Raw genomic sequence first — 23,694 nt, forward strand, 5'->3', positions numbered from 1 at the left:
TCTCTCGCAAGGAAAAGTCCTTCTGATCTCCTATAGCCCAGGGCTGGAGCATCTTCAGCTGCTCTCGGAGGATAACTGCCTGCTCAGCACCAGGAGCTGCAAAATACTTGAGCAACGCGTAGCGCTGGTTTACTCTCTTATTAATATTACCACTGCACATTGCACTGTAAGAGCACCCCAAGGGTCCCACTAAAGGATAAGCCCCTGTTCCAGGAGGTGTTTTGCAAATACAAAGAGAATCTGCATCTTGATAGAACTCGTATAAAACAAATTAACCTTTGTGCTTTACCTGCCTGTATCGCTATTCTATACATACATCACTAGGGGGAAGATGCATGCATGGAATGCTCAAGTGCTGTTTTCTCTTAACATCAGCATCTGCAAACACTATAGAAATGAAGAGTGGAATCCACTGCAGTGGAATATACCCACTGAATTCAGCAGATCTCTCTTCACAGGTTTACTAAAAAGTCCATCAAATCATGGACTTAGACATCCTGTTGCTTGTCTGCCTCTCCACCAGAAAGACAGGTTAAGTCGATATATTGCTGTGCACACACAGAAGGTAAATGACTACATATTTCCTCCAAAAACCTGCTTCAAAACCATTATCTGTCTCTTTTCTGGTTTCAGCAGTATTACTAATTGTCCCAAATACAAGGGATGAAAGAGGTAGGTCAGCATCTGCACCTGAAGCAAATACTTGGAACAGCCATTCCGAAACCAGGCCCACAAAGCAGGTTTTAATGCCCTAGGTCCATCCCACCCAGGCTGACTCTTACTGGAGTATTTAAAAGAAATTTCTCCTGTACACCAACTTCAGCTCCCGAGCAAGAAATACAGCACTTCCCCTGGCCTGAAGTGAGGAGGAAAGCACTTAAGTCACTTGAATGTACCTAGAAAGCGTTAAAGTATTTTAAGACTGAAAAGGCAATTTCAGCTCAAGTAGGAACACATCCATCCTAAATTTGACGGAAAACTGTAATCAGAAATTGGTCTATTCCAACAGCACAGATCCAAACACCTTTACATTTCATGGGTTCTTTGTGTGCTCATGCACAAAGCCGCTTAATCCAGCTGTTCTCAGCAATCATTCACAAAAGCAAATGAATGAAAAAGAAATAATCAGCAACCATTTGCACTCCTACCCTTCGGTTGAGGTGAACAATAATTTGATTGCTTCTGTCAATGGACAAAACTATTTTCTGTGCCTTTAAATAAAAGGTTAATGGAGATATGGTAGAACTAGCTCTCACACTTTCTGAAAACAAGGTTGTCCTGCCTGTTCCAAGGACTCCGGCCTCAGCTTTTGCATGAGGTGGATGCGGCGGGGAGGTGCCAACGGGTGACTTTTCCGGGACGGACCCGATCTTTGAGAGACACAGCAAAGGAATAGTGCCGCAAAGAAAAAGCCAGTTTAAATAATCTTATACTTCTCCTTAGCATTCAGCCCTGGCAGGGATCAGTCTGGGCCTTGCTGGGCGGCAGCGGCGGCTGTCGCGAGGAGCCTCTGGCCTGCAGAAAGCAGGGCTTGGGTCAAAGCCAAACGTGCTCCTCGGGCACACAACCGCACCACCTAACAAGGGATGGTAACTGCCCGTGATAAAAACTACCACCCAGAGCCACAACCACACGGCACAGCTGCAACAGGATTAAGCTGTATGGTCCGAAGGGCTTCCTTAGGATTGCCTATGAGGATGTGACACAGTGGTCTGGCTCTGTTGGGGTATGGAAGTGAAGCAGGAGGGGACAAGGAAAGCCATGAGAATCGTCCCCAGAGAGCAGCGGAACAGACCTTGCCAAGGGGACACTGGAAATTTTAAAAAATAAATCACCTGCTGGTTTGTTTTGGTGGTGTTTTTTTTTGGTGGTGGTTTTATTTGTTTGTTTTGGTTTTGTTTTCCAGAAACAGGGTTTGGGATTCTCTCTCGACAACACACAAACCGCTACACTCCTCCTACACGACACCTCCCAGAGATCCTCCCATTTCCCTGGAGAGTTTAGCAAACATTTTTAGACAAAACAAGAGAAGTTGGCTGTGTTAGAGTTTCAACACTGTCACCATGTCTCTTCAGGTTCCTTTAAAATGCTCCTCTCCCTTGCAGTGTAATACTTAAGAACCCGCCTTATACACAGCTACACCTGCAGTGAACTAGTCCTCATTCTGAGCCAGAAAAATCTGCAGCCTTATCACTTAAATTTTAAGAAAACGTACAGAATTTTAAAAGAGCACATGAGAGGACAATCGGTCATTACCTAAAATCCAGCTTAATTAATGACAGCTATGCGTGTTTAGATTTTATCACACCACAGATATTTTATACTGAGAAATTGTACTAGAAAATTTGTCCTGGTGAAAAGCAGAAGCTTTTCCAAAGAGCTTTTCCTTTTGGGACAGAAGCGATGGTTCACACTGGGGATGACGGCATTTAATTGTTGGCAAAAAGTAAAATAAAATCATCTCTCTGCAGTGAAGACCATTCATTCCGAAGCTGAAATATTATCAATCTGTGGTATTCAAACGTAGTGTCCACAGAGATGCAGGAATCGGCTCACGGCGCTGGCCTGCGGATTGAGGACGGCTCTGCGTGACCAAGCCGCCAGCTCCCCAGGATGGAAACCACACCTGCAACGGCTCCGTTCGCAGGTTCTTTGCTACTCCTGAGGTCTTATGCTGGCTCTGGAAAAGCGTGGAAAGACCAGAGGCCTGGTCACTACAAGTTACTACGCTCTCCTAAGAGGATGTTATTCAACTGCCAAAACTCACAATGTCACATCTGACCTACACATTCATTACCAAGGCTTAGAAAGCACTGGCATTTGGTGAGCCCTTAGCAGAGCTGCAGTAAACACTCTTACCTTACAAACACACAAACTATGTGTCTAAGAGGTGACCTGTCCAAGACCGCACACGTTCACAGAAAGGACAAAGGTCTGATGGCACAGTTCTTATGCCAACCACTAAATACACAGGGTCTGCATTTCCTTTTCAAGTTTCACCCAGTGCCTAGCCTATAAAAATAAGGAGCAGTATTATTTACCTATTTTATTATCTTCTACCACAACAGAATTACAATTATCCCTAGACAGAGTGTTAAACCTTTGCAGAAGAACGGATAAGTCAGTGAATAACAGAATTATGACCACTGGTCCCAGTCTGCACACACGCGGGGGCTGAAGGCTGCCTCTGCTCCAGTGCATGTTTACAGGCAGATGTTACCAAATTCCTTTCACATCTGTTTGGATTTCAGGACACAAGTGCCCACACCACTCACAAAAATACCCACCCTCGCAGCCTTTTGGTAGCCAACTATTTGAAGGGGCCCAGAGAAAGGAGGAGACACCCCTAGAAGCTGCTGGGAAGGGCACTGGGAGGGTGGAACAGCAGAAGAATACAGGAAATGTTTGCACTATTGCAGTCTGCACTGCACCTACTCCAGGGATAAAGAGAATTCCAATCGCCACAGTCTCCCAAGGCTGTCAATCTGACACCTTTGGTGAATACTAAATTCACACGTACAAAGAACGTTCTCCTTTGTAGGTTCTGAAACATCTCACACGCCATTTCCTACCGGTAACTGAACAGGCAGCATCATTTCATACCTGGCAATTGGAAGCCTCTTTTTCAGCAGTCTGGAATAATGGATTACACCTTTTGTTTGTCAGTAGGAACAGACTAATAAAAATAATAATTAAAAAACTAAACCAGTAAAGTTTCTAGCAACATTTCCTTTATTAAAGTAAGATCTATTTGGTAACTGCTTCTGTTGATCAATAAACAAAGGGAAAGTCAGGTGTCTGTTCTACAATTTTTAAGGATGTTGGATTTTTGAGCTGGGGAAGTAGGACAACCTCCTGATACCTGGGGCAGATATTGCCCTAACAAGCCAGCAGCAAAAAGCAAGAACGGCTCCCTCATCGTGCATGCAGATCAGCCACACAGCCCAGCTGGACACGGAGCGACCGAGAACTCACCATGCCCCGCCAGAAAACAGCAGTTACTCTTTGGACACGAGCTATAAAGAGAGACCAAGATGTCATTAGTGTTCCCGAACACAACGGGGCAAGAATATCAGCTCCAGTGCTGCTCGCTGCGCTGAAGTTCTTACTACATCTGGACCACCAACCTCTCCTCTCACAACCAGTTCTCAGTTTATAGTCTCCAAATACCTAAAAACACCTCTCTGCGGAGTATTTTGCAAAGTCATTTTGAGTGAGGGAACATCTAAAGCTTCAGCCTGAAAACTAATAAACCTGTCCGTGTTTATATGAATCGTGTTGCTCGGTACAGCAAATAACCTGCACGAAAGCTGCTGGGCCACGACAGGGCTCCTGGAAAGAAGGAAGAACTCAGATACTCATTTATATTAAACTTCACAGGCTTGAACAAAAAAAAAAATCACCCTGGTTCTATCAGTCCTGCAACTGGTTTTGGCTGCTCCCATCTGAAGTGGATGGGACAGTTCTCTGGTAGAAACTAACACAGCTGTGACAAGAAGTCACCGTGCAGTGATTATTCAAATATCTCCAAAATAGTAAAAAACAGAGAAAGGTGACATTAAAATACATCCCTGAAGCAAGGAGGACTTCGGTATATACAAAATGTCCATATATTTGCATCTGGCACATAATGTGCATCAAATCCAGCAAGGTAGGAAGAAGTTATTTTTGAGAACTGGATAGTAAGAACTGACAAGTATATCTGTGCTTTTCTCACTCTCTTTTTCTCTATTAAGCTAATTCCTGTTGTATAAAGTCAGATTGAAAGCCCCTTTCAAAGAAAAAGTGGGAGGGGGGAGAGAAAGAATCAGATCTGCTTGGATTTTTGCACTTGACATTCAGGTCTCGTCCCCCCGTTTTGTTTTCCTGGAGGACGCGGCGGCGCAGACCTTGCAGAATGATGATATCACACCTCCCAAAAAAACCCCACACGGGAGGGAAGCGGCTTTCCCTCCGCCAGAACAGCAGCTCCAATCCTGCACAACTCAAAACTCAACGTGACCAGGGGTAAACGAATACTCAAGTCACAACCCCAGCCCAGAGAGTGGCACATCCAGATGGGGATGGCGACAGCCCTGACGCATTCCAGGCCAGGCAGAATCGAGTTAAAAGGTGTGTACTTACTGTCTGCCTATAAAGATAACTTGAATGCTACGCTTTGTGCTTGTTTATGCCTGTTTTATTGTTGTTTTTCAGTTATACAAGCAAGTGGCTTTTCCCATGATGAAACAAAGTGGAGCATAGCATGTTTAAATCACTGTAAATTGGAAAATACTCTTTATAAAGTTATTTCTTCTATATGAGGGAAGCATTCTAAGAAGCATCTTTCTTGCAGAGCAAGTGCATGCGCTACAGCAGAGCCAGAGGAGCGGGAGGTGTGTGTGCACGGAGACGGCAGCACCTGCAGAGGCATAAAAACACGCCTTTTGCAGCAAAGAGCCATTCGTACCTTGTCTGTGTTCATTAAAACTCAGGCGAGGCTCATGTCAGAGCACGTGAACTGACTGCTCCACGTCACAAGATTCACCCTTCATGCAATACCTGAACTCGACGGGTTGACGTGACCGGCAAGCTCGGAAATCATACGTTGTGCGTGAGAAATAGGTGCAAAAGCTTGGAAGCAAATCTCCAGGATGCTTCTTGGAGATTCAAGACACCAAACTAGATGGTACCAGACCGTTTTGCTTGCTCCTAACAATTTATGACTTAATTTTAAACGGCAATGACAAAAACCAGCAAAGAAACTTTAAAAAAATAAGAAAAAAGGAGAATTATAGAAGGGGAAGATATTAAATACCCAGTGTCACATGGTTCCACTGATAGCTACTGAACAGCACAACGGTGACAATTTGATAGCTCTTTGCTGCCATTTTTTAGGAATTAAATACAAAATTAAGGAGATTGCCATCTCTGCCTTATGCACAAGCTAATCAGTATTAGCGGCCTGCTCCATTCAGACAGAATACTAATAATTTCTCAGAGCAGCAAAACAAACACAGCCTCGCTATTGACTTAGGGACAATGCTCCAACAATGACATCAACTAACCAGGTATCGTTCTCAGATCTTGTCTAGAAAGAGATTTTTAAAAGATGCCATTGTCCAGGATCTCGCCCACCTCCCAAGTCCTGTTATTACTATTCATCATCTACCTTGAGAAATTCCAGCGTAACAAATGGTTGATTTCAGATAAAATGCAATTACAGATTTTGGTGAAGCAGCTGAAGTTCTCTCTAGAGTCTGACTTTAAGACTCTGAACAGTAAGACTCTGGAACATGCTATCTAAATATCTCAATCTCCTGCCCCGGTGACTAACAAGAAAGAAAATGAGACATGCAACTGCCATTAGGGAAGCATCAAAAGGAGGTGGTGACTCCACTCGGAGAAGGAATTTTACTCTTCAGTTTGAAGTCCGAGATGTGTGGTATCACACGGGCCCAGTGCAGCGTGCAGAGTCCTGCTGGGATCGCCCTGGAGACCAGTCAGGACAGACGGACAGTGACCATCTCTCTAATTTTCTGTTTATGTATGTACAGAAGGTATTTTAGTGGTGAGACCGTATGTGTCACGTCCTTAGAAATGCTAATCACGGGCACAAAATCACATACAGAAAACCCCTAAATCAGCAGGTGCTCGATGCCTCCAAACCAGAAAATAAGCAGACAAGTAGAATCACAACTCACACCATGCTCTCCTTCCACTCATGCTGCTCGTACCACTCAGCCTAGTTCCTATCATCCTTGTTTCCCCAACACCTATGCAAATAGGTATGTAGATTTTGCAATGCGCATGATAAACATGTACGAACTATTTCAAACCGGCACAGGTAACATAAGTTCCGAAGCCGAAAGCAGATCTTGGAGAAAACTTGCTAAATTTCATACTCCACGGCTGTGCCAACACTGGATAAAGACCACTCAGAAAACCAGGGTTCCAAAATATAGTGCACTTCCACACAGGTACTCAAGGCTTTTATGCTTTTGGGGTTATTCTAGTTTAAAAATAACACGATTGAAGCAACAAAAACCTTAGCTTTATTATTTCCAAATGAACCCTAACAATTTTACTGCATAGATGTGCTTTAAATGAATATTGACACTGCAAACCTCTCTGCAGGGACTGTGAAGGTAGAATCTAGATGGAATTGACTCGTGAGGAGCTGAGCAACAGCTCGCTCGGCAACGCTCACAGGTCCCTGACGTGGACATGGGATCGAAGCTCTTCCCTCCCCGTGCACCCATGAGAACACGTTCAGCTTTTCACAGCAAACAGCCGCGTGTGTTTGCGTTACACGGTGACCAGACCCCAAGAAGATGCGACATGCAGCTGTAGAAGGGGCTGCACAAACAGGAGAAAACGATACGCTCTGCGTCCACGGATCTCCATAAGGATGTCCAGACAATCCCCACGTGTGGGAAACTGCAGCGGGTCTGTGGAATCCTTGACAGAAAATAAGAGAGTAGAGATCAGCCTTGAGATATTAAGATTTACCCTTGAGAAGGATGGGAGTAAAGGAGTATCCGGAGAGAGGAGAGATGCACCCGTGAGAGAGAAGGGGACAGAAGAATAACATGGATGATAGAAAAATTAACCAATGAGATGTTAGTGCTGTAACTTGTAACCAATAGTGAAAAGACACATGAACTGGTAGAATTGTATAAAAATGCACTTGTAGCAATAAATGGCGTCTATTACTTTCATCTTGAAAGAACTTGGTCCATGGCGTTTGTCCGTCTCAACCGCGACACCCAAGTCTTGCCATTATTTTTACTTAGGAGAGCAGTGCCGAGTTATCATTGCACATGACTGATTCCCAAATGAAAATACTTAAGTTTATTGTTCATCAGGTTCAAGGATTGGCCTACAATGCATTAAAGGTCCCTTTCAGATTTATTTTGAAAAATAAAAACCAAAAAAAGTCAGGCAACAAGTCACATATATTACAGATTTCAAGATTTAGCCAGCTCATGCATGAACAGCACTAAACTGCCATTATGATAAGAAAAATCGACATAGTGCTCATATGATGAAACAACGACCAAAAAAATCCCCTGCATTATTAGTAGGGCAGCCAGATCTGGGACGGTGGTGCTGGCGAACGCGGAGCCCTGAGCTGTTCCACCCGCACACGGAAAGTGCAGCATCTCCTCCACTTCCCAGCCCGGGAGGCACCGCGGTCCTGCGGTCAGACACTAACTGGGGACCAGGGGGACAAATTCTTCTACCTCTGTCACCAGCCACACTCGGCAAATCGCTCGCTCCACCTGCACTTCAGCATCTCCACCTTGTAAATGTGAAAAATAAATACACATTCATCACTCGTTTAAAATACCTTGAGCTTTATGGATGAAATTAAGAACTGGGAATTACTATTATTATGCTGCCAACTCAGAGAAAAATATAAAAATCACATACGTAAGATAATATTTCTGTGTTACAGCTTACTTAAATTTCTATTTGTGTATTAATATTTTATTTCTCATCATATTAATATTAATGACAGCTATTGCTATTTAAACATAAAAATATTTGTAATACCTACAAAAGCGTAGCAATTATACTGATTTATAGTCACTACAGTAATTAATTTGCAATACCAGAGAGTGTGATGGGAAGACTATTCAAATGGGGATCACAGCCCCGATACTGGACCAGCCGCTGTGGGAACGGTCCGGAGCCCCAAGGGATGGTCAAACTGCAGAGTCACCCACAATCACCAATTCCCGCAACACGGGAAAGTACAAGATGCTTAAAACACTGCGTGAATTAATATTTTCAATAGGTAGGGACTACTCAAGAAAAAGCACCTACCATTAAAATATTTTGGAAGTGTAGGGGTTCTTAACAAATATTTAAAAAAAAAGTGTGCATCAAAAACTCCACGACAAATCCTTTTCAATAAACTGGCAAATTATTATTATTTATGAGTTCTTTACATTCTTTTGACTAATTGTGAGCTAGTGAAGGTAAAACACGTTATTTAAGTAAACTATTTTCATGTAAGTCTAGTATCCAAAGCGCTTTGCTTGTTATGGTCAAATCAGGAACAAATCTTTTGCCCAATCTTGTTTTTGCAAACAGATTTAAAAAGTCAGACTTGCAATGAAATTGAAAGTAATGGTGAGGATGAGAACTTGCTTCTTCCATAACATTTTATTCTGGATTAAAAGCATGAGTATAGACCTCTCCTTAAGCAGAGCTTAATGTTTGGGACTCTGCACTTTGCCTTCTCAGGCAGCAACAGAGGGAAATTTTGCAGACTCTGGTCAGTTTGGGACTGCTGTGTAGGTTCATCTGGTAAGAATGTGGTCAAGTTCTGAGCTAGCGGCCCACAGCAACATCATCTGATAGCATAGCGGGAGGGGGAAATCTCTCCAGCGATTGTCATGCGATCAGCTAAACTCAGACCAAGCATCCTCAGGAAGCCCCTTTCCTCCAGGGCTCTGGGCGCCTGGCTTTTGGAATGGAGATGCCCTGGGATTCTTCTGCCCAGGTATTGTGTCAAATGAAGGAAAAATAATCCTCCACAAAGAACAGATGATCAGCATTCAGATGGGTTCGCCTGCATTCTTGCTGCAGAACGGGCAGGTCCCAGCAAGAATTAACAGGAGGTTCTACCACACACCTCCAGCCAGCGACTAACCTAGTTTGAAATACTTCAAAGCATCGGGTAGAGGGGGGTTTGTGTGGAAAGGGAAGAAGAAAAATTAAGCCAAAAACCCAGGTAAGAGTTCAGGGTTTGCCTATATGGTAAGCAACCCATAATAAAAATGGAGCTTGGCATTCTTAGTAAGGCACTGCCTCTGAAGCGTATCATTATTTCTTTCCCAACTTTGATACGCGCTTCTAAAAGCCAACACGAAATTTTGTGAAGGCCTAGTTTACCCTCTTTTATAATTAAAGCTGAAAACCTTCATGAAAACCTCAATCTAGGAGCCTGCCGACATACTAGGATACACTGAGCAAGTATAAAGTGGGGTTTGCACCAGTTCAGTTGATGCCAGGGAAAATCATATCACTGCAACACAGTTAAGTCTTTATGGATGGTGAAACCACATTGCTACAGTTAGTCTGGTCCATAATTCTCAAGACAAGACTTCAAGGTGCAAAGAGTAATAAAAAAGGCCACAGAAATACGGTGGGGTGGTGGATTTAGAGGCAGATGATAGGTGCTGTGCACAGATTCTGCGTGACCCTTGCAGAGCCCACCTGGGGCACAGGGCTACATCGTACACAAATAGATTTCAAACCCAGCGTTTAACTAGTTTGCTATCTAGGCCAAGAAACAGTTCTGGAACATATTTAACACAGTTTAATTGCATCAAATCATGGCTGGCCCAGAACTGATTTTAACAACTGTCAACTGCTCTTTGGAACAGGCAAAGCCAAAAAGCAAAGCTCACGGCGTATGGTTTGGGGGGAACAGAGCCGACCCAAACACCCAGAGCAGCAAAGCACATTCAAATCCCACAGTCTTTATCAGGTTGGGTTACAAGGAAGCGGGAACTGGGAGGAGCTGGTGCTGGTGACAACTGCAAGCCAGAACTGAAGAAGAAACATGTTGCACTACCACTGGGTCACAGCTTGAGAAATCCTAATAACCGATGGTTTCCCATGGAGAAAGTTACTGCACTACTTACTGTCTACTCATGGCCTATTTGAGAAACCGCGTTAGCAAAAATAACCTCTCTTCTCATCTCCTCAGCTGGGGGAGGGAGTGACAGGCACCAATTAAAAGGGGACTGAGGCGGGCAGTAAGAATTGCATATTAAGAAGGGGGAGGGAGGCAAAAATAACAAACATGTGCAACACCGCATGCGATTCTTCCCAAGAAATCCCAATACAACGATTCTCTGGGAACAGGCTCATGGGTCTGTTATTGCCTTTGAGCAGCGGTTTGTCAGGGAAGAGGAAGGATTGCTGGATGCTTGGAAAACAGACTGAACACATGGATGGGGAACAAGCCAAAAACTGTTACAAGAAATGTTCCCTACACTTTCAACATACTTGCATTCGCATATTCCACTTTCCCGTGCTCCTGGATCCCAAAGCTTTGCACAGGTTAGGAATCAGTCAGACCAGAATGAACTGAAGCTGAACCAGTGACGCAATGAGGACTAAAGGATCTAACCCCTCAAAACCCAAATCTACTGATGCTCAGTGAATTGCAGCAGACTGAACGGGGGAAAAAAAAGGGTGGTCTGAAATTTATCTGAACTAAGCGAAAGGCTGAAAGCAGCTTTATTCACATTTTAAGAATTCAGGTATAATATATGTTGGCTTTCAGTCTGAAAGCCATAAGCAAGAATCTCCGAGATTAACACGAAACACCGAAATTTACTTTTCCAACATGGCCTGACATCACTGACATGCAGCGAGAGCTCCAAACTAAGTTCACAGGCATCACTCAGCCCATTGGATGGAAGGCTGTCCTGTAAACACGCTGCACTTGAGGAGCGTAGGAGAAAACTGTTTTTATAAAACTACATCTCACTCTAAAGAAGACATTGGCATGGCTGTAGCCAGGACTGAAATAAGGGTCAGTGGAAGATCACAGGCACAGAAAAATGCAGAGCCTGCCACCTTTAGAGTTCTGTGATTTTTACTTCTTTCCTCAAGATCTAAGTTTGCCCCAAAACAAAACATTTCCAGCCTTTTCCGTTCTAAGGACAATATTCAATATGTAAATCTCATGCTGTCACCCCATCCTGACCCCTAGAGAAAAATCAAAACTGTCTCTAGCCAAGCAATATAGCAGGAAAAACTACCAGCTACTGTCCAGTCCTATTAAGAAGTCATCATCACTGTAACCCACATTGGACTGTCCTCACCGGACCGCTAAGAGAGGGAAAACCTCATCTCCAGGCTGCAACATAGGTGCGCAACTAATTCTGTGTAGCTGGGCTCAGCAAGCTCCCATTAAAATGGAGAAACTTTTCTGTTTAAACAGAACTTATTGCTGCTTTGGCTATTTCATGCTAGGTTTACAGTGGCTACACCTTGCCTTTTCTTCTGGCAAAGAAAACAAGATTTGGCAGGATGTAAAAAAAAATACTGTCAAGAGTACAATGCACTAATTTCTCACCAAGTATTAGAAGTTCTCAAGAGCTTCTCTTCGGTAATTAAAAAAATACTGTCATTCCAATGATCACCAAATATTTGTTTAAAAACCACTTTTGGAGCACCCATTGTCTTCTCCAATGTCCATTGTGTTTCTAAAGACCTTCGGAGAGTTCGTCTTCCTCCATGTTTTGTACTGTAAATGAGCACTTAGACAAGGAGGAGGGAATACCGTGTCTAAAAGCCAACTATGCTTTTAAGCAGCCCTCCATCCTTTCCTCTTGTTTTGTGCACAGTTTTCTCCCCTCAGACACTTTGCACTTCACCTCTGATCTCATGTTTTCGTATTTCAAGTTCTGCTTTCCCAGGAAGGACTCTGCTCCGCAGCTCTGCACAGCCGAGCTCCCTCTGGAGCTCCACACAAGGGGATTAGTGGTTTTCTGACCCTTTATCCATTGGATTTCTTCTAGAGTCTTCTCCACACAGAATCAATGAGTGATGAGCAACCCCTCAGTATGTCAAAAGAACAATGAAGACAAAGAATCTTGAAACCCAACTGCTACAAGTTTAGGAAAAGGTGCCACCGACCACCTCTGTCTCCATTTCTCTTTGAACAAGCTGTGGTTCCATGGCAGCACAAAATAATGGAATTGGCGGCTGCCGCGGTGCAGCCCAGGCCCGTGTGCTGTCTCTGAGCCCTTTCAGGTCACCAGCCTGGCAAAACACTGCATTTTTCCTTATATTTTGCTTTCTGCTGGTGTGGCTCAGCACAGGAATGACATAGATGGACAAGCAGGCGGAGGATGGGACCAGGCACCCACATCAGCTTCTAACACAAGAGGAACTCGCCAGCGAGCACCAGACCACACAGCCCAGGGTTCCATCCTGCGTCATGTCGGTCAGGAATGTGCAGTTTGTGGAGATCAGTAAGACACGTTCAGGAGCTATAAAAGAAAGGACAGTCGCTAGTCCCAGAAGATACCAAGTCGGGCCTCTCTGTCCTGCTACGGGTGAGCTTGTCCCAAACATGGTTCACTGAGGGAGGACATTGTGTCACCCTTAATCAAATCCTGTTGGAACCAGGGTCACTTTCTAATTCATACGTGGTTCTAGGCCAGAGTTGAAGTTAAGCCCTTCCCTTTGTCCAGGTTCACAAAAGGAAATAAAACTAAAAATCTTCATGTTCTATAGCATACTTGAACAGAAAAAATGTAAGGGCCACCCGTAAGCTCTGTAATTCCAAAGACGAGAGCCTGGGTCACCATTGGTAACATCAAAGATTTTTATGGTTTCTAGTGTGCACTTCAACATAACACTATGTTGTTCACATGATTTTAATATGAACAGAAACAGAACAGAAAACATTTCTAAGATAGGATCTTCATGATTATACAAGTGTCTCCAAAATACACTGAGATCAGAATAAGACAAGTGATATTTATCATAACTTCCTTACCACTTCTGGATCACAAATCATCAGACCAACCCTAAACATTTTATTTGACAGAATATCTATACTGTCAAACTCATAGGAGGCATATGACTGTAGTCTCTACTCTGTTGGGTCAGGAGTATATCCTTGCAGAAGAGAGAGAGAAGAGACAACAGCAGCAACACATCCAGTCTATCTTTGCTAGAAAGAGAATTAGCACCTGAAAATAAAAGTACCTGGAAACCACCTAATGCTCCTGTTGAGCGTGAGAGTGTTGTGTCCAAGTGGAACTCCCTACCAGTGTCAGCCACCTACCACATCTTTAAAACAAATCTCTGAATTCACTGCCATAGCTATTGTTCTCTACAAAACATCTTCATTGCAGGAAATCCACTATGAGGATACATCTGAAGATGTAATTATTAGTGTGATATTTGCTTCTCTTCTAATGTATCTCACCAAGCATAAAAACTGAGGTTGTCTTACAACTCATTAAAAATATGTTATTCTGGTGAGAAAAACTGATGAATTATAATGGATCAGCAAAGATGAAAGCTGCACAAATGGAAATTGTATTTAGATGGAAGTAAACATTTAAAATTCTCCAGCTTAGCTTACACCAGAATATAATGGAAGGACATATGATAAATAACTGTTTCCCATTGCCTAACGTGAGGCCTAAGTCACCTTATCTATACATCATTTTAACGCCAACATCTGGTCCTCCACATGCAGCACTTAATTTCAGCCTAGTTAAAAAGAAAAAAAATATCAAACTATCCAAGGAGTTTTTACTTCAGGCAGTTGTTTTTCAACAGGATTAAATTCAATTTAAGCTGTTCTATCAGAACTACTTTCTCTTCAGTGAGACATTCTTAACAGAGGAGAAAAACATTCTCCCAAGTTCAAAGGACAAATTAAGGTTCAAGTTTATCAATGCATTTGAGTCTACAGATAAAAGGAAGAGGAGCCCTAAAAATGGCAAACGTACCAGTCAGAACTAGGCCAATGTTGTGGAGAATCTCATATGAAGGCTCAAACCAATCGTTCATTAGGTTTGCCCTTGGACATAAGTAGCAAAAACTATGACACACTCACTGTGAACAGACACAAAGGCAAGGAAAATGTAGGCTCCAAGTAGTTGCAAGAAAAACGTATCTAAAAATCATGTTTATTGCAACAGAAGTTGTTATTCTGTAATCCTGAAATATGAAAACAAACCTTCACTGGTGTCAAAATATATCACAGTTTTCCACCATGTTTTCACTATTATGATGTGCTCTCTACTAAAGCTTTTTTTCAGACACTGAAGATCTGAACTATACTAACCAACAATATATACATACATAGCATTAGGGGTGGTATTTTGGGAACATTTCATTTGAAGCATTCCAAGCTGATAAGCTTTATCCAAATACACAAAACAAGAGCCATCTCAAATGTACTATAAATAGCATTAATAGTAAAGAATCAATAACATCCAAACCTTTAGGTAACATCTTATTAATCCGCCTTTGGCATGCATGGACACACTGCTGTAAGGGCTCTCAAAATGCAACAGCCAAAGATGAAGGACACAATTTGTTCAACTAGCTAATGCAACTGCTATTTAACCAACTTGGCCACTAAAATGCCACCTAATGAAATATTCCATACCGTGATAAGCAGCGGAGACAAGCATGATAAACATGATGCATTTTTCTAAAGAAAATACATGCGAGTCCTCAAGGCTAATACCGTTCTGTCATCTTTCCTAAGACATATAAAGATCTACATTCGACAACAACCATTTTAATCCTTGGTTCCCCCCCTCATTTCTTGTACCGCGCCCAACACAATGGTACAACTGCACATTACAGCACCCAGGTATCGCGTTTATATTTATTTCTGCTTTCACAGTGACAAAGGTGAACCCTAATGCCCCAAAGCTGCTTGCAGCAAAGCAGGCTGAACGATATTTCTAAAGACAAGCCCACACGCGGGTTACAGAGATCTAGCCTCCATGAGATGTTTTAATCTGACAAATTAAAATGGTTGGGAAACGCTATGTGGCTAACGGAATCGGCCGCCACATGCATTGCTGAGGGGATGCAATAAAAAAAGGTCTTTAAAATAGGTCACTTTCATCCAAATCCCACACCAGCACCGCATAAAAATGGTATTTACACTGAAAACTCACCACTTGGGGAGAAGCGAGAGGTAGGGAAGAGAGCTCGGGGGAAGGAGGGGAAAAAAAGGGGGGGGGGGCGGGAGATAAAAAAAGAGGACAGGAATCCGCGGCGGTCTCAGAGGGACCCCCAGCCCCCCGGGGGCTCCGGGCTCGGCCGCCGAAGCCCCCGGAGCCGCGCAGACAAAAAGGGCCCGAAGCGCAGGGCACGCCTGGCCGGGGGAGCCGGAGCCCGGCCCCAGCCCTAGGCCTCTGGCGGCCCCTGACAGCGCCGGCCGCGGGGAACACCCCGCCGGCGGCGGCCGCCCCTCCGAGGAAAGCGCCATTTCGCCTCCCGCTCCCCCGCCGGTGCTCCGCGCCCGCCGCCGGGGCCGAGGGAGGCGGCAGCCCCGAGTCCTGCGGCACTGCCGCAGAGCGCGGCGGGGGAGGCGCCGGCCCCACCGGGCCGCTCCCCCCCCACCTCCCCGCTCCTTCCTCTCCCTCACCCCTCCCGGGGGCGCCCCCGCCGCCGACCCGCCCCGGCCGAGCCCCCCGCCGCGGTGCCCGCCTTACCCTCCGCCGCAGCCGGGCTGGGAGCGCCGGTCGGCCCCCCGCGGAGGACGAGGAGGAGGAGGAGCGGGGCAAGGGGCGGCGGCCCCGCGGGGGGAGGCGCCCCCGGAGGGGCGTCGGGCCCGGCCCCCGCGGGTGCCCGGGCGCGGCGGGCACAAAGGCGGCGGGGCACGGCACCTAAGATGGCAGGGCAGGCGCGGCGGAGCGCCCAGCCGCCGCCGCCTGGGCCCCGCTCGCCGAGCCGCGGCCAGGCCGCGCCGCGCCGCGGGGGCACGGCGTGCGGGAGGGCGGGCGGCGCCGGCCGTGCCTGCCGCGGCGGAGCGGGTCCCTCGGCCGGGCCGCACCGCGCCGGGATGGCTGCCTGCCTGCCTGCCGCCTCCCCTCAGCGCCGCCCGGGCTCCGGCTCGCTCCGTCGCCGCCGCTCCGCGCTGCCCGCAGCCAGCGGCCCCCGCCCGCCCCTCTCGCGAGACTTCGCCGCCCTCTTCCCCCCCCAGCACCGCGGCCGGCGGGAGGGGCGGGGGGCGGTGGTTGGGGAAGGCGGGGCCGGGAGGGGGCGGCCGGGGGGCAGTTGTGGGGCGGTTGGACTGTGAGGGGCTGTGTGGGGCGTTAGTGTGAGGGGCGGATTACGGGGCACGGCCAGGGCGCTGTGCGGGCGTAGTTCGGGCCAGGGGGCTCTGAGGAGTAGAGGGAACCGAGAGGGGCTGTGAGGGATAGAGAGAGGGCAGTGTGAGGGAGAGGGTTTGGGGGAGCCAGAGAGGCCTGAGGGAGAAGGTGGTTGAGGGGTGCTGTTGAGGCCGTAAGACCGCAGCTGGGCTGCTGGGGGCGGGAGGCTTGAGGGGGAATGGGGAAACTGAGGAAAGACCGATGATAGGACAAGGGGCAATGGGTACAAACTGGAACACGGGAGGTTCCACTTAAATATGAGAAGAAACTTCTTCACAGTGAGGGTGCCAGACACTGGAACAGGCTGCCCAGGGAGGTTGTGGAGTCTTCCTGACATTCAGTGAAAGGCGTGGGGAAGCTTAGTTGGGGGCTCTGGGGAGGAATGGGGAGAAGGAGAGCTTGGGGATGTGGCAGGTGGGGCCAGGGCATGGGCAGGGAGATGAAGAACGAGGGCAGGGGAGAGGCCTGGAGGCAGATGGGAGCTTGTTGGGGGCAGGTGTGGCAGAGAGGGTGGGTTTGGGCCAGGCCAGCGGGGGCTGGGAGCAGCTTGGCTTCAGGCGGTGACCCCAGGAGGTGGTAGGTGTCTGTGTGTGCTAACCCTTGTGCAACTGGCCTGACCAAACGGGCGCAGTTCAGGCTGTCTGCTCTTGGCCAAACTGTACCCGGTTTATGGCCAGAAGAGGGGGAAAAAATAATTTCACAGACCAAGCACATGGACTCTGGAGCTGTAGTCTTGGCTCTCAGTGGTGGGTTTGAACTTGGTGGGTTGTTGAGCTCTTGTGTGCTTTGGTGTCTCCATCTATGAACTAGTGATAATGTTGGCTCCATGTGGGGATTAATTATCACATCTTGTAGTCACATATTTGTTTATTTGTTTTTACTACAGATTACAGCTGGAGGAATTCTAAGCAGCCCACCTCTTCTTGTCATGGTGTTTAAGTGCATTGTGCTCCTGTCTGAACAAAGGAAATCACTCAGGTCAGTCTCTCCTGTGTTTATAGTTGCTTTCCCTTTCAGAAGTATAGGGGCAAGGAATCATCAAAATAACAATTTGTACTGACATCCTGATAATAAATTAACAGAAACAGTTATATAAGACACAAAGTTTGTGAGAAGTGTGTTTGTAGAGATTGCTTCCACTTTTAAATTCAAGATTAAACCTGAAGGGACAGTGTTCTCAGCTGTAAAGTACCCTGAAAATATTCACAATTTTGAGGTGTCCCCAATATGAAATAGTACAATTCTGTAAATCCAGTATTACTGATACTGCTGCGATAAAATAAATGAGACAAACTTGCATCCTATTTTCCTATAAACTAACTGGTATTTTGTATCATAAGAAGGCTTTGTATCCAGTAGGCATTGAGGATGAAGCTGGATGCTATTTATGTAAACTTTGCATTTACCTTCAGACAAGCAGAACTACTGGGGCTTGTTTAACCTGGGAAAGGAACGTTGAGAACAGAGATTGGCTGTAATAATTGTGGACCCCATCTAGAGTTTTGCGAACTTGACACAGAGTTTGATACTTGTGTCTCTTCAAATCGCAATAGGAAAAGACAAATCTGGATGACTTTGAACATATGTTGTTTTAAGTATTGGGAGAGGCAAACTAAAGGTTTATCTGATTATCTCAACCTTGAAGTTGGCAGCTATGACTGGAAACTTGGTTTCATTCATCTGCCAACAATATTTGTAGCGTTTCGTTTGACAAGTTAAAAGGCATTTTTGTAATGGCACAAAAATAAAACCATCTACTTTCTGAAACTACAGTTTTTGTCTGCTAAAATAATATGGGTTTGGAAGCGTGCTTCTAGGGAAATTAAGGACATATTTGCAAGGTAAATATTTGTGTTTTCAAATGTTAGAACAATGGTGTTTAACACAAGTCTGCTCAGCATGGCCTATCAATATAAATGTGGTTTTATACTTGTTTTGTCAAATTAGTGGGTATAGTTTACTTTTGATGATAGGAGAACTAAATGGAGAAGTAAGAGGGCATGATCTGCCCAGGGTGTCATAAGGCAGAATTAAGAATCAGGTTCTTCTGAATCTTAATCTTGTACTAGTTTTTGCAGACAAATTGCCTTTAAATTTCATGAGTTATGAGAGTAAAAGCTTCAGATATTGAGGTCCATGGCACTAACCCATCAAATGCCAGCAGAGAGTCTGGCCCTCAGTTCTTTGTGTTATACATATAAAAAGATAATGATAGCTCTAGGTAAAGATTCTTAGAGTCTCTAACAGTGGCTGAAGAAAAATGTGAATAATGCTTTGCCATTAACTATCAAGTAAATTACTTAAAATATTAGATCTGCATTTGACACATATTCAGTGATTGCTTCAAAAGTAAACAGTATTATCTGTGGACCACCGGTTTGGAAAATGTCTGCTGAAAATCTGAAGGAACAGAGAGTATGAAAACTACAATGTTTATAGTCACTAGCTGAACTAAATAGGTGCATTTTAGCATGCTTTTCTAGCCCTGTGCTATTAGGTATGCTCTTGCTGCCTTCTCTGATGATCATAGTAGGCATCTAGAAGGTTAAATTAGTTTAGCTTAGTTTGCTAATTTCCTGATGCAATTTAGGTCATTTATAGAAGAATTTAACAGGTTTATGTACGTCTGCATCTGGGATTTGCACCAGTTTTTCTATCAGATAGCTATACCCTGAGTTAATACCATCTGAAGGAGGTGCCAGAACATCAATAAATAAAAATTACAGATTGCCTGGTGGTTCAGCTAACGGGCAGAGCTGGTTTCAACACATCGTTTCCAATGTTCTGCCACAGAGCTGGTCCTGGGGTAGACCCATACAACTTCCCAGTGTAGCCAGGGCCTTTAAGAGCACACACCAGTACTCCATAATATTGTAGGAGAGGAAGTAGAGAACAATGCTATGTCCAACGGAAACTGTGGCAAGAATTTATTCAAGGCACACTGTAATTACTCAAGCTGGGAATTTGGCCAGGACATTGGGGTTAACACCCCTACTTCTTTAGAAGTGTCATAGTTTATTTTTTTAATGACTTTAAGTGATGAGAAGCTTGGCTTTCTGTCTCAGCAGAATGACAACACCTCTAGCAGCATAAACTTCTTACAGCAACATGAAGGTGCTGGTTCAGAACTAACTCAGAGCAGGGATGGGGCCTAATACAGTAATCATTGCTTTATAAATACTTCCAGTAGATAAGAAAGATAAGAGTGTGATTAGGGCAGCGTTGCAGCTGTTATAATCACAGTCACACCTTCGTTAGCCTTCAGTCCACCTGCTGCTTTAATCAGGCCTTCTTTTAATCGAGCAATTGTAAAGTTTAGAATAAATTGTGGAACTTGAACCAATGAAATGTGGTTCTTAATTATGATAGCAGTGGTGAACTGCAGTTGTCAAGGCTTTTCTTTTAGGAAATTTGTTTTCTTAGAAGCAGAATGTTATTTAGCCAAATTATGGAGGTTTTTTAATTCTTTCAGAGCATTGAGATGTTTAGATGTTCCCTGTCAAAGAAGATAAGCACTTCGTGTGGTTTTTAGTGTGTGAATAATTGTGAAATGCTCAAGCGAGGAATTGTTTTGCTTTTACTGGCTCATGAAACCTGCCCTCTTTCCTACAGTGTAGTTTGGGCCATTATTATGGGTTACAAGGTTATACAGGAAAAACGTGTTCTAGAGGCTGGTCAAAATAAATGAGGTAGAGTCTTCTAGATTGGTGTAATCTGGTTTTGCATCAATGAGGTAAACACTTCAGTGCATTCAGTGGGATGAAGATACCATGTCAGACAATCCCTCTGACAGTTTATGTCATAATGACAGAAATGAAGCAATACTAATGTTACTATATAGCCACTTCCGTATTATATGACAACAATAAAAATACTTTGTTCTTCTTTCTTGCCTTTTGTTAGATAAACAAATGTATTCCTTGCTGTGCACTTGTGATTGTCCCATGAGTCAAGGGAGTGGTTTTATCTATTAAGAAACGGGGAAACTGTGGCACAAGAAGAAGTACTTACCAAGGTCAGATGGGAAATCAGTGTCAGAGGCATAAACAGAATCTCAGCCCTCTGACTGTCCCACTCTACCCTCTAGGCAAGCAGACAAAAGTGGAAAAGTGGCTTGCAGTGTGACTCAACAGCTTTTCCTTCCTCAGCAAGTGCCATGCTGGGCAATTACAAATAAATGCCAGTAGGTCATTTCCACCTGTGTCAAACAGGTTTCCAGGGGACGCTCGGTAGGCACATCATCTGCTGGAGAGGGCTCCTCGATGGATATCTGCAATGGTTTGGCTTTGAAATATTTTCAGAACTTGAAAAAAGTTCTCTTTTTGCCAGATGTATGTTTTCTCTGATTGCTTTCAGGGTCTTTTGTAATCCATGTTGCCCAGGGACACCCAGGGATTCTTTTACCTTTCTCTGCCAGGGAATGACAATGAGCTGATTAAACTGTCATTTTGCAGGTGTTTTTTTTTATACATAGCTTATAACATATATGCTAAATGAACTGATATAGGGCATACTTCCACAATATCAGTGCAATGTGTTGTGACCGATACAGCACAAGATGCACTGTACTTTGATAAATCAGATGGGATGCTTAAAGCAGGGTGTTGGGGTGTCTCTTGAATACAGTTGTAGATAACCATTTTGTTTACTCCTTTTTAACAGCAAAGTCAAAATATGTTGGTCCAAAAACTGACTGTTTTTCCAGGCCATGACAACTGAGTATAAGGAGGCTCTGTTTGAGTATCTCGGATCTTTTCCCCACGGCAGTGTTGAAAAGGGTTTTACTCTGGAGTTGGTTCAAAACGGCTGGAATGGGCAGCTCGGGTCAGTGTTGTGAAGGCCTTGACCTTGGAGAGTGACTGATGGAAAGAAGCAGCACAGGAAAAGCTTGTGTCTTGGCTTTGGTCCTTGGAAGGATGGGTAAGAAGAGGCCTTTGGCAGAGAAGGGTGAAAGGTGACTAATAATGTGAAACTGGGAGGAAACTCATTATAGTTATGCAATCTCCAGGTGGTTTTCTTTCTCTGAGAGAAGGTACCTTCTCTTAGTTGTTCTACTGGCATTTGCTGCTCGTGCTATCTTCTGAATAGAAATTTTAAATAATTATTTCTGCTTGACTTAGGAAGCTTAATTTAGCTTTGTAGCAATGAGACTACAACAGCACTTCATTTCTTTGTTCTCCCCCTACAGAGTTTCTTTTAGATTTACTTTACCTCTCACTTTTCTGATTGATTCTCTTTCTGGCTGCCCAGTAGTTTAGCCAAAATGAAGAAACTTTTTCCACTGTCAGGCACTTGGTCCCCACACCTCACTTGTTCCCTGGTTTTCTGTGTCCCTCTTGCCATACTTCCAGAGCTTTCATGGACGAGCTCCACTGAATTTTGCTGTGGCGATTCAGGATGTTGCTGTTGTCTTGTCTAGTCCTTCTCCACAGGCTTCCCTGCTGGTTTATGTCTTATCTCAAATCCAAGTCAAAAATCCTGTTACTACACTGGTCTTTGTGCTAGATTTGCTGGTGTGCAGACATGTATTTACACCTGGTACAGAAGCAGCCCCAAGAAGAGCAGCTTGCTGGAGGTGACGATTTAAACTGCTGGAGCAAGAGTTGGTGGAACTTTGCTGAGAACCCTTAGATTCCTAATTAGCATGGCTGCTTTTCCAGTGATCTGCAATAAACAGCTCTGCTGCTGACCCAATCTGGATCTTCATCTTCCATTTTATAGGTAAAACAACGCATTTTTGCATTGTTGTAAACATACTCCCAAGGAACTAATTATAATTGTGAAGATATGGCCTTGCTCTTCAACAGTTCTGCAGTGCTCTATCTCTGAGACACTGTGTTCTACTCTTGAATAAGATTCTAGATGAGAAAAAGAGTTAGACTGCATACAGATTAACAAATCTGTTGCTAGTATTTCTGGCTACTGCAGCATGACTCACCGATCAGTGCTTGTCAGTGTCTGGTGTGACCTCATTGAAAGCTCCAACATCTCATATGTGAAGGCAGGTTGTAATCCAGTGTGGGAATCCTAAATAGGCGGAGAATTAAGTTCTGAGTTCTAAGAAATCAGATGTGCCCTCACCAGAAATATTCTGAGGATCTCTTAATGCTAATTTTGCTTTTCCCATGCTTCTATTAAAAAGCACCTGTAACTATTCAAGACAGTAATAGAAATCAATGCTGATGGGGAAAACTGAAGGGGGGGTGGGATGGGTCACGAAATAGATGCTCTGTTATTTGCAAGGGTGAGAAAGAGCTGATGGTTCCTTTTTGTTTCTCACAGGTTCTAAAGGCTTTTTCTCTTTTTCCTATGTCAGCACACAGGGCTTCTGGAATGCTGGTTGAGGGCGATGGGTGAGGAAACAGCAAGAGGGGCTGTCAAAGGGAGTAGATCAGTGAATTAGCTTGTGGTACCTTATGTGTGTAGCTTAGATATGTAGTGTGATGATGAGAGAAAAAGTGGGAGGCACCAGGAGTTTAGAAATCAGATGGTTCTCTTCAGCTGGTGCTTGCTGAGTAAACACGAAGCTTGTGCTCGGTGCCGCTACCTCCTTCCCATGGGCTGTTACACACTGGCAGATACTGGCAATGCTGCTCAGTCTAAACTGAGCCAGCTGCTGGCATTTGAATTGCAGAACCCACATCTAGTAACAGGCACAGCAGAAGCTCTCGTCCTTTCACCTGCTACAGAGGGAACGTTTAGTCTCTAAAAGCACAAGGCTGGTGTTGTCCCACAGGTACCTGCTGCCATGTGAACACCTGGCTGAAAGTGAAATTCCCCGGCCACCGCTCCAGTTGCTGTCCTCAGGATACGTGATGACTCT

The 23,694-nt window shown here is 44.7% G+C and overlaps 2 protein-coding genes across 3 annotated transcripts in view; one reads left to right on the plus strand and one right to left on the minus strand.

Annotated features, from left to right (window-relative positions):
- TAOK1 (TAO kinase 1) overlaps positions 1–16,665 on the minus strand; it is a 64,146-nt gene extending 47,481 nt beyond the window's left edge. Inside the window, exon 1 of the mRNA XM_065036836.1 lies at positions 16,212–16,665. The gene's annotated coding sequence lies outside the window, so the exon portion shown is untranslated. The remainder of the gene's footprint in view (positions 1–16,211) is intronic.
- Positions 16,666–16,843: 178 nt separating this feature from the next.
- Positions 16,844–23,694, plus strand: part of NUFIP2 (nuclear FMR1 interacting protein 2) — a 42,324-nt gene continuing 35,473 nt past the window's right edge. Inside the window, exons 1-2 of one of the 2 annotated variants that reach the window (XM_021287098.2) lie at positions 16,844–17,447; positions 17,758–17,849. The gene's annotated coding sequence lies outside the window, so the exon portion shown is untranslated. Of the gene's footprint in view, positions 17,850–23,694 lie in introns of both variants that reach the window. The other variant, XM_065036856.1, reaches the window with a different exon arrangement.

The sequence above is a fragment of the Columba livia genome, chromosome 20, assembly GCF_036013475.1.
Source record: "Columba livia isolate bColLiv1 breed racing homer chromosome 20, bColLiv1.pat.W.v2, whole genome shotgun sequence".
In the NCBI taxonomy this organism is placed as follows: Eukaryota; Metazoa; Chordata; class Aves; order Columbiformes; family Columbidae; genus Columba; species Columba livia.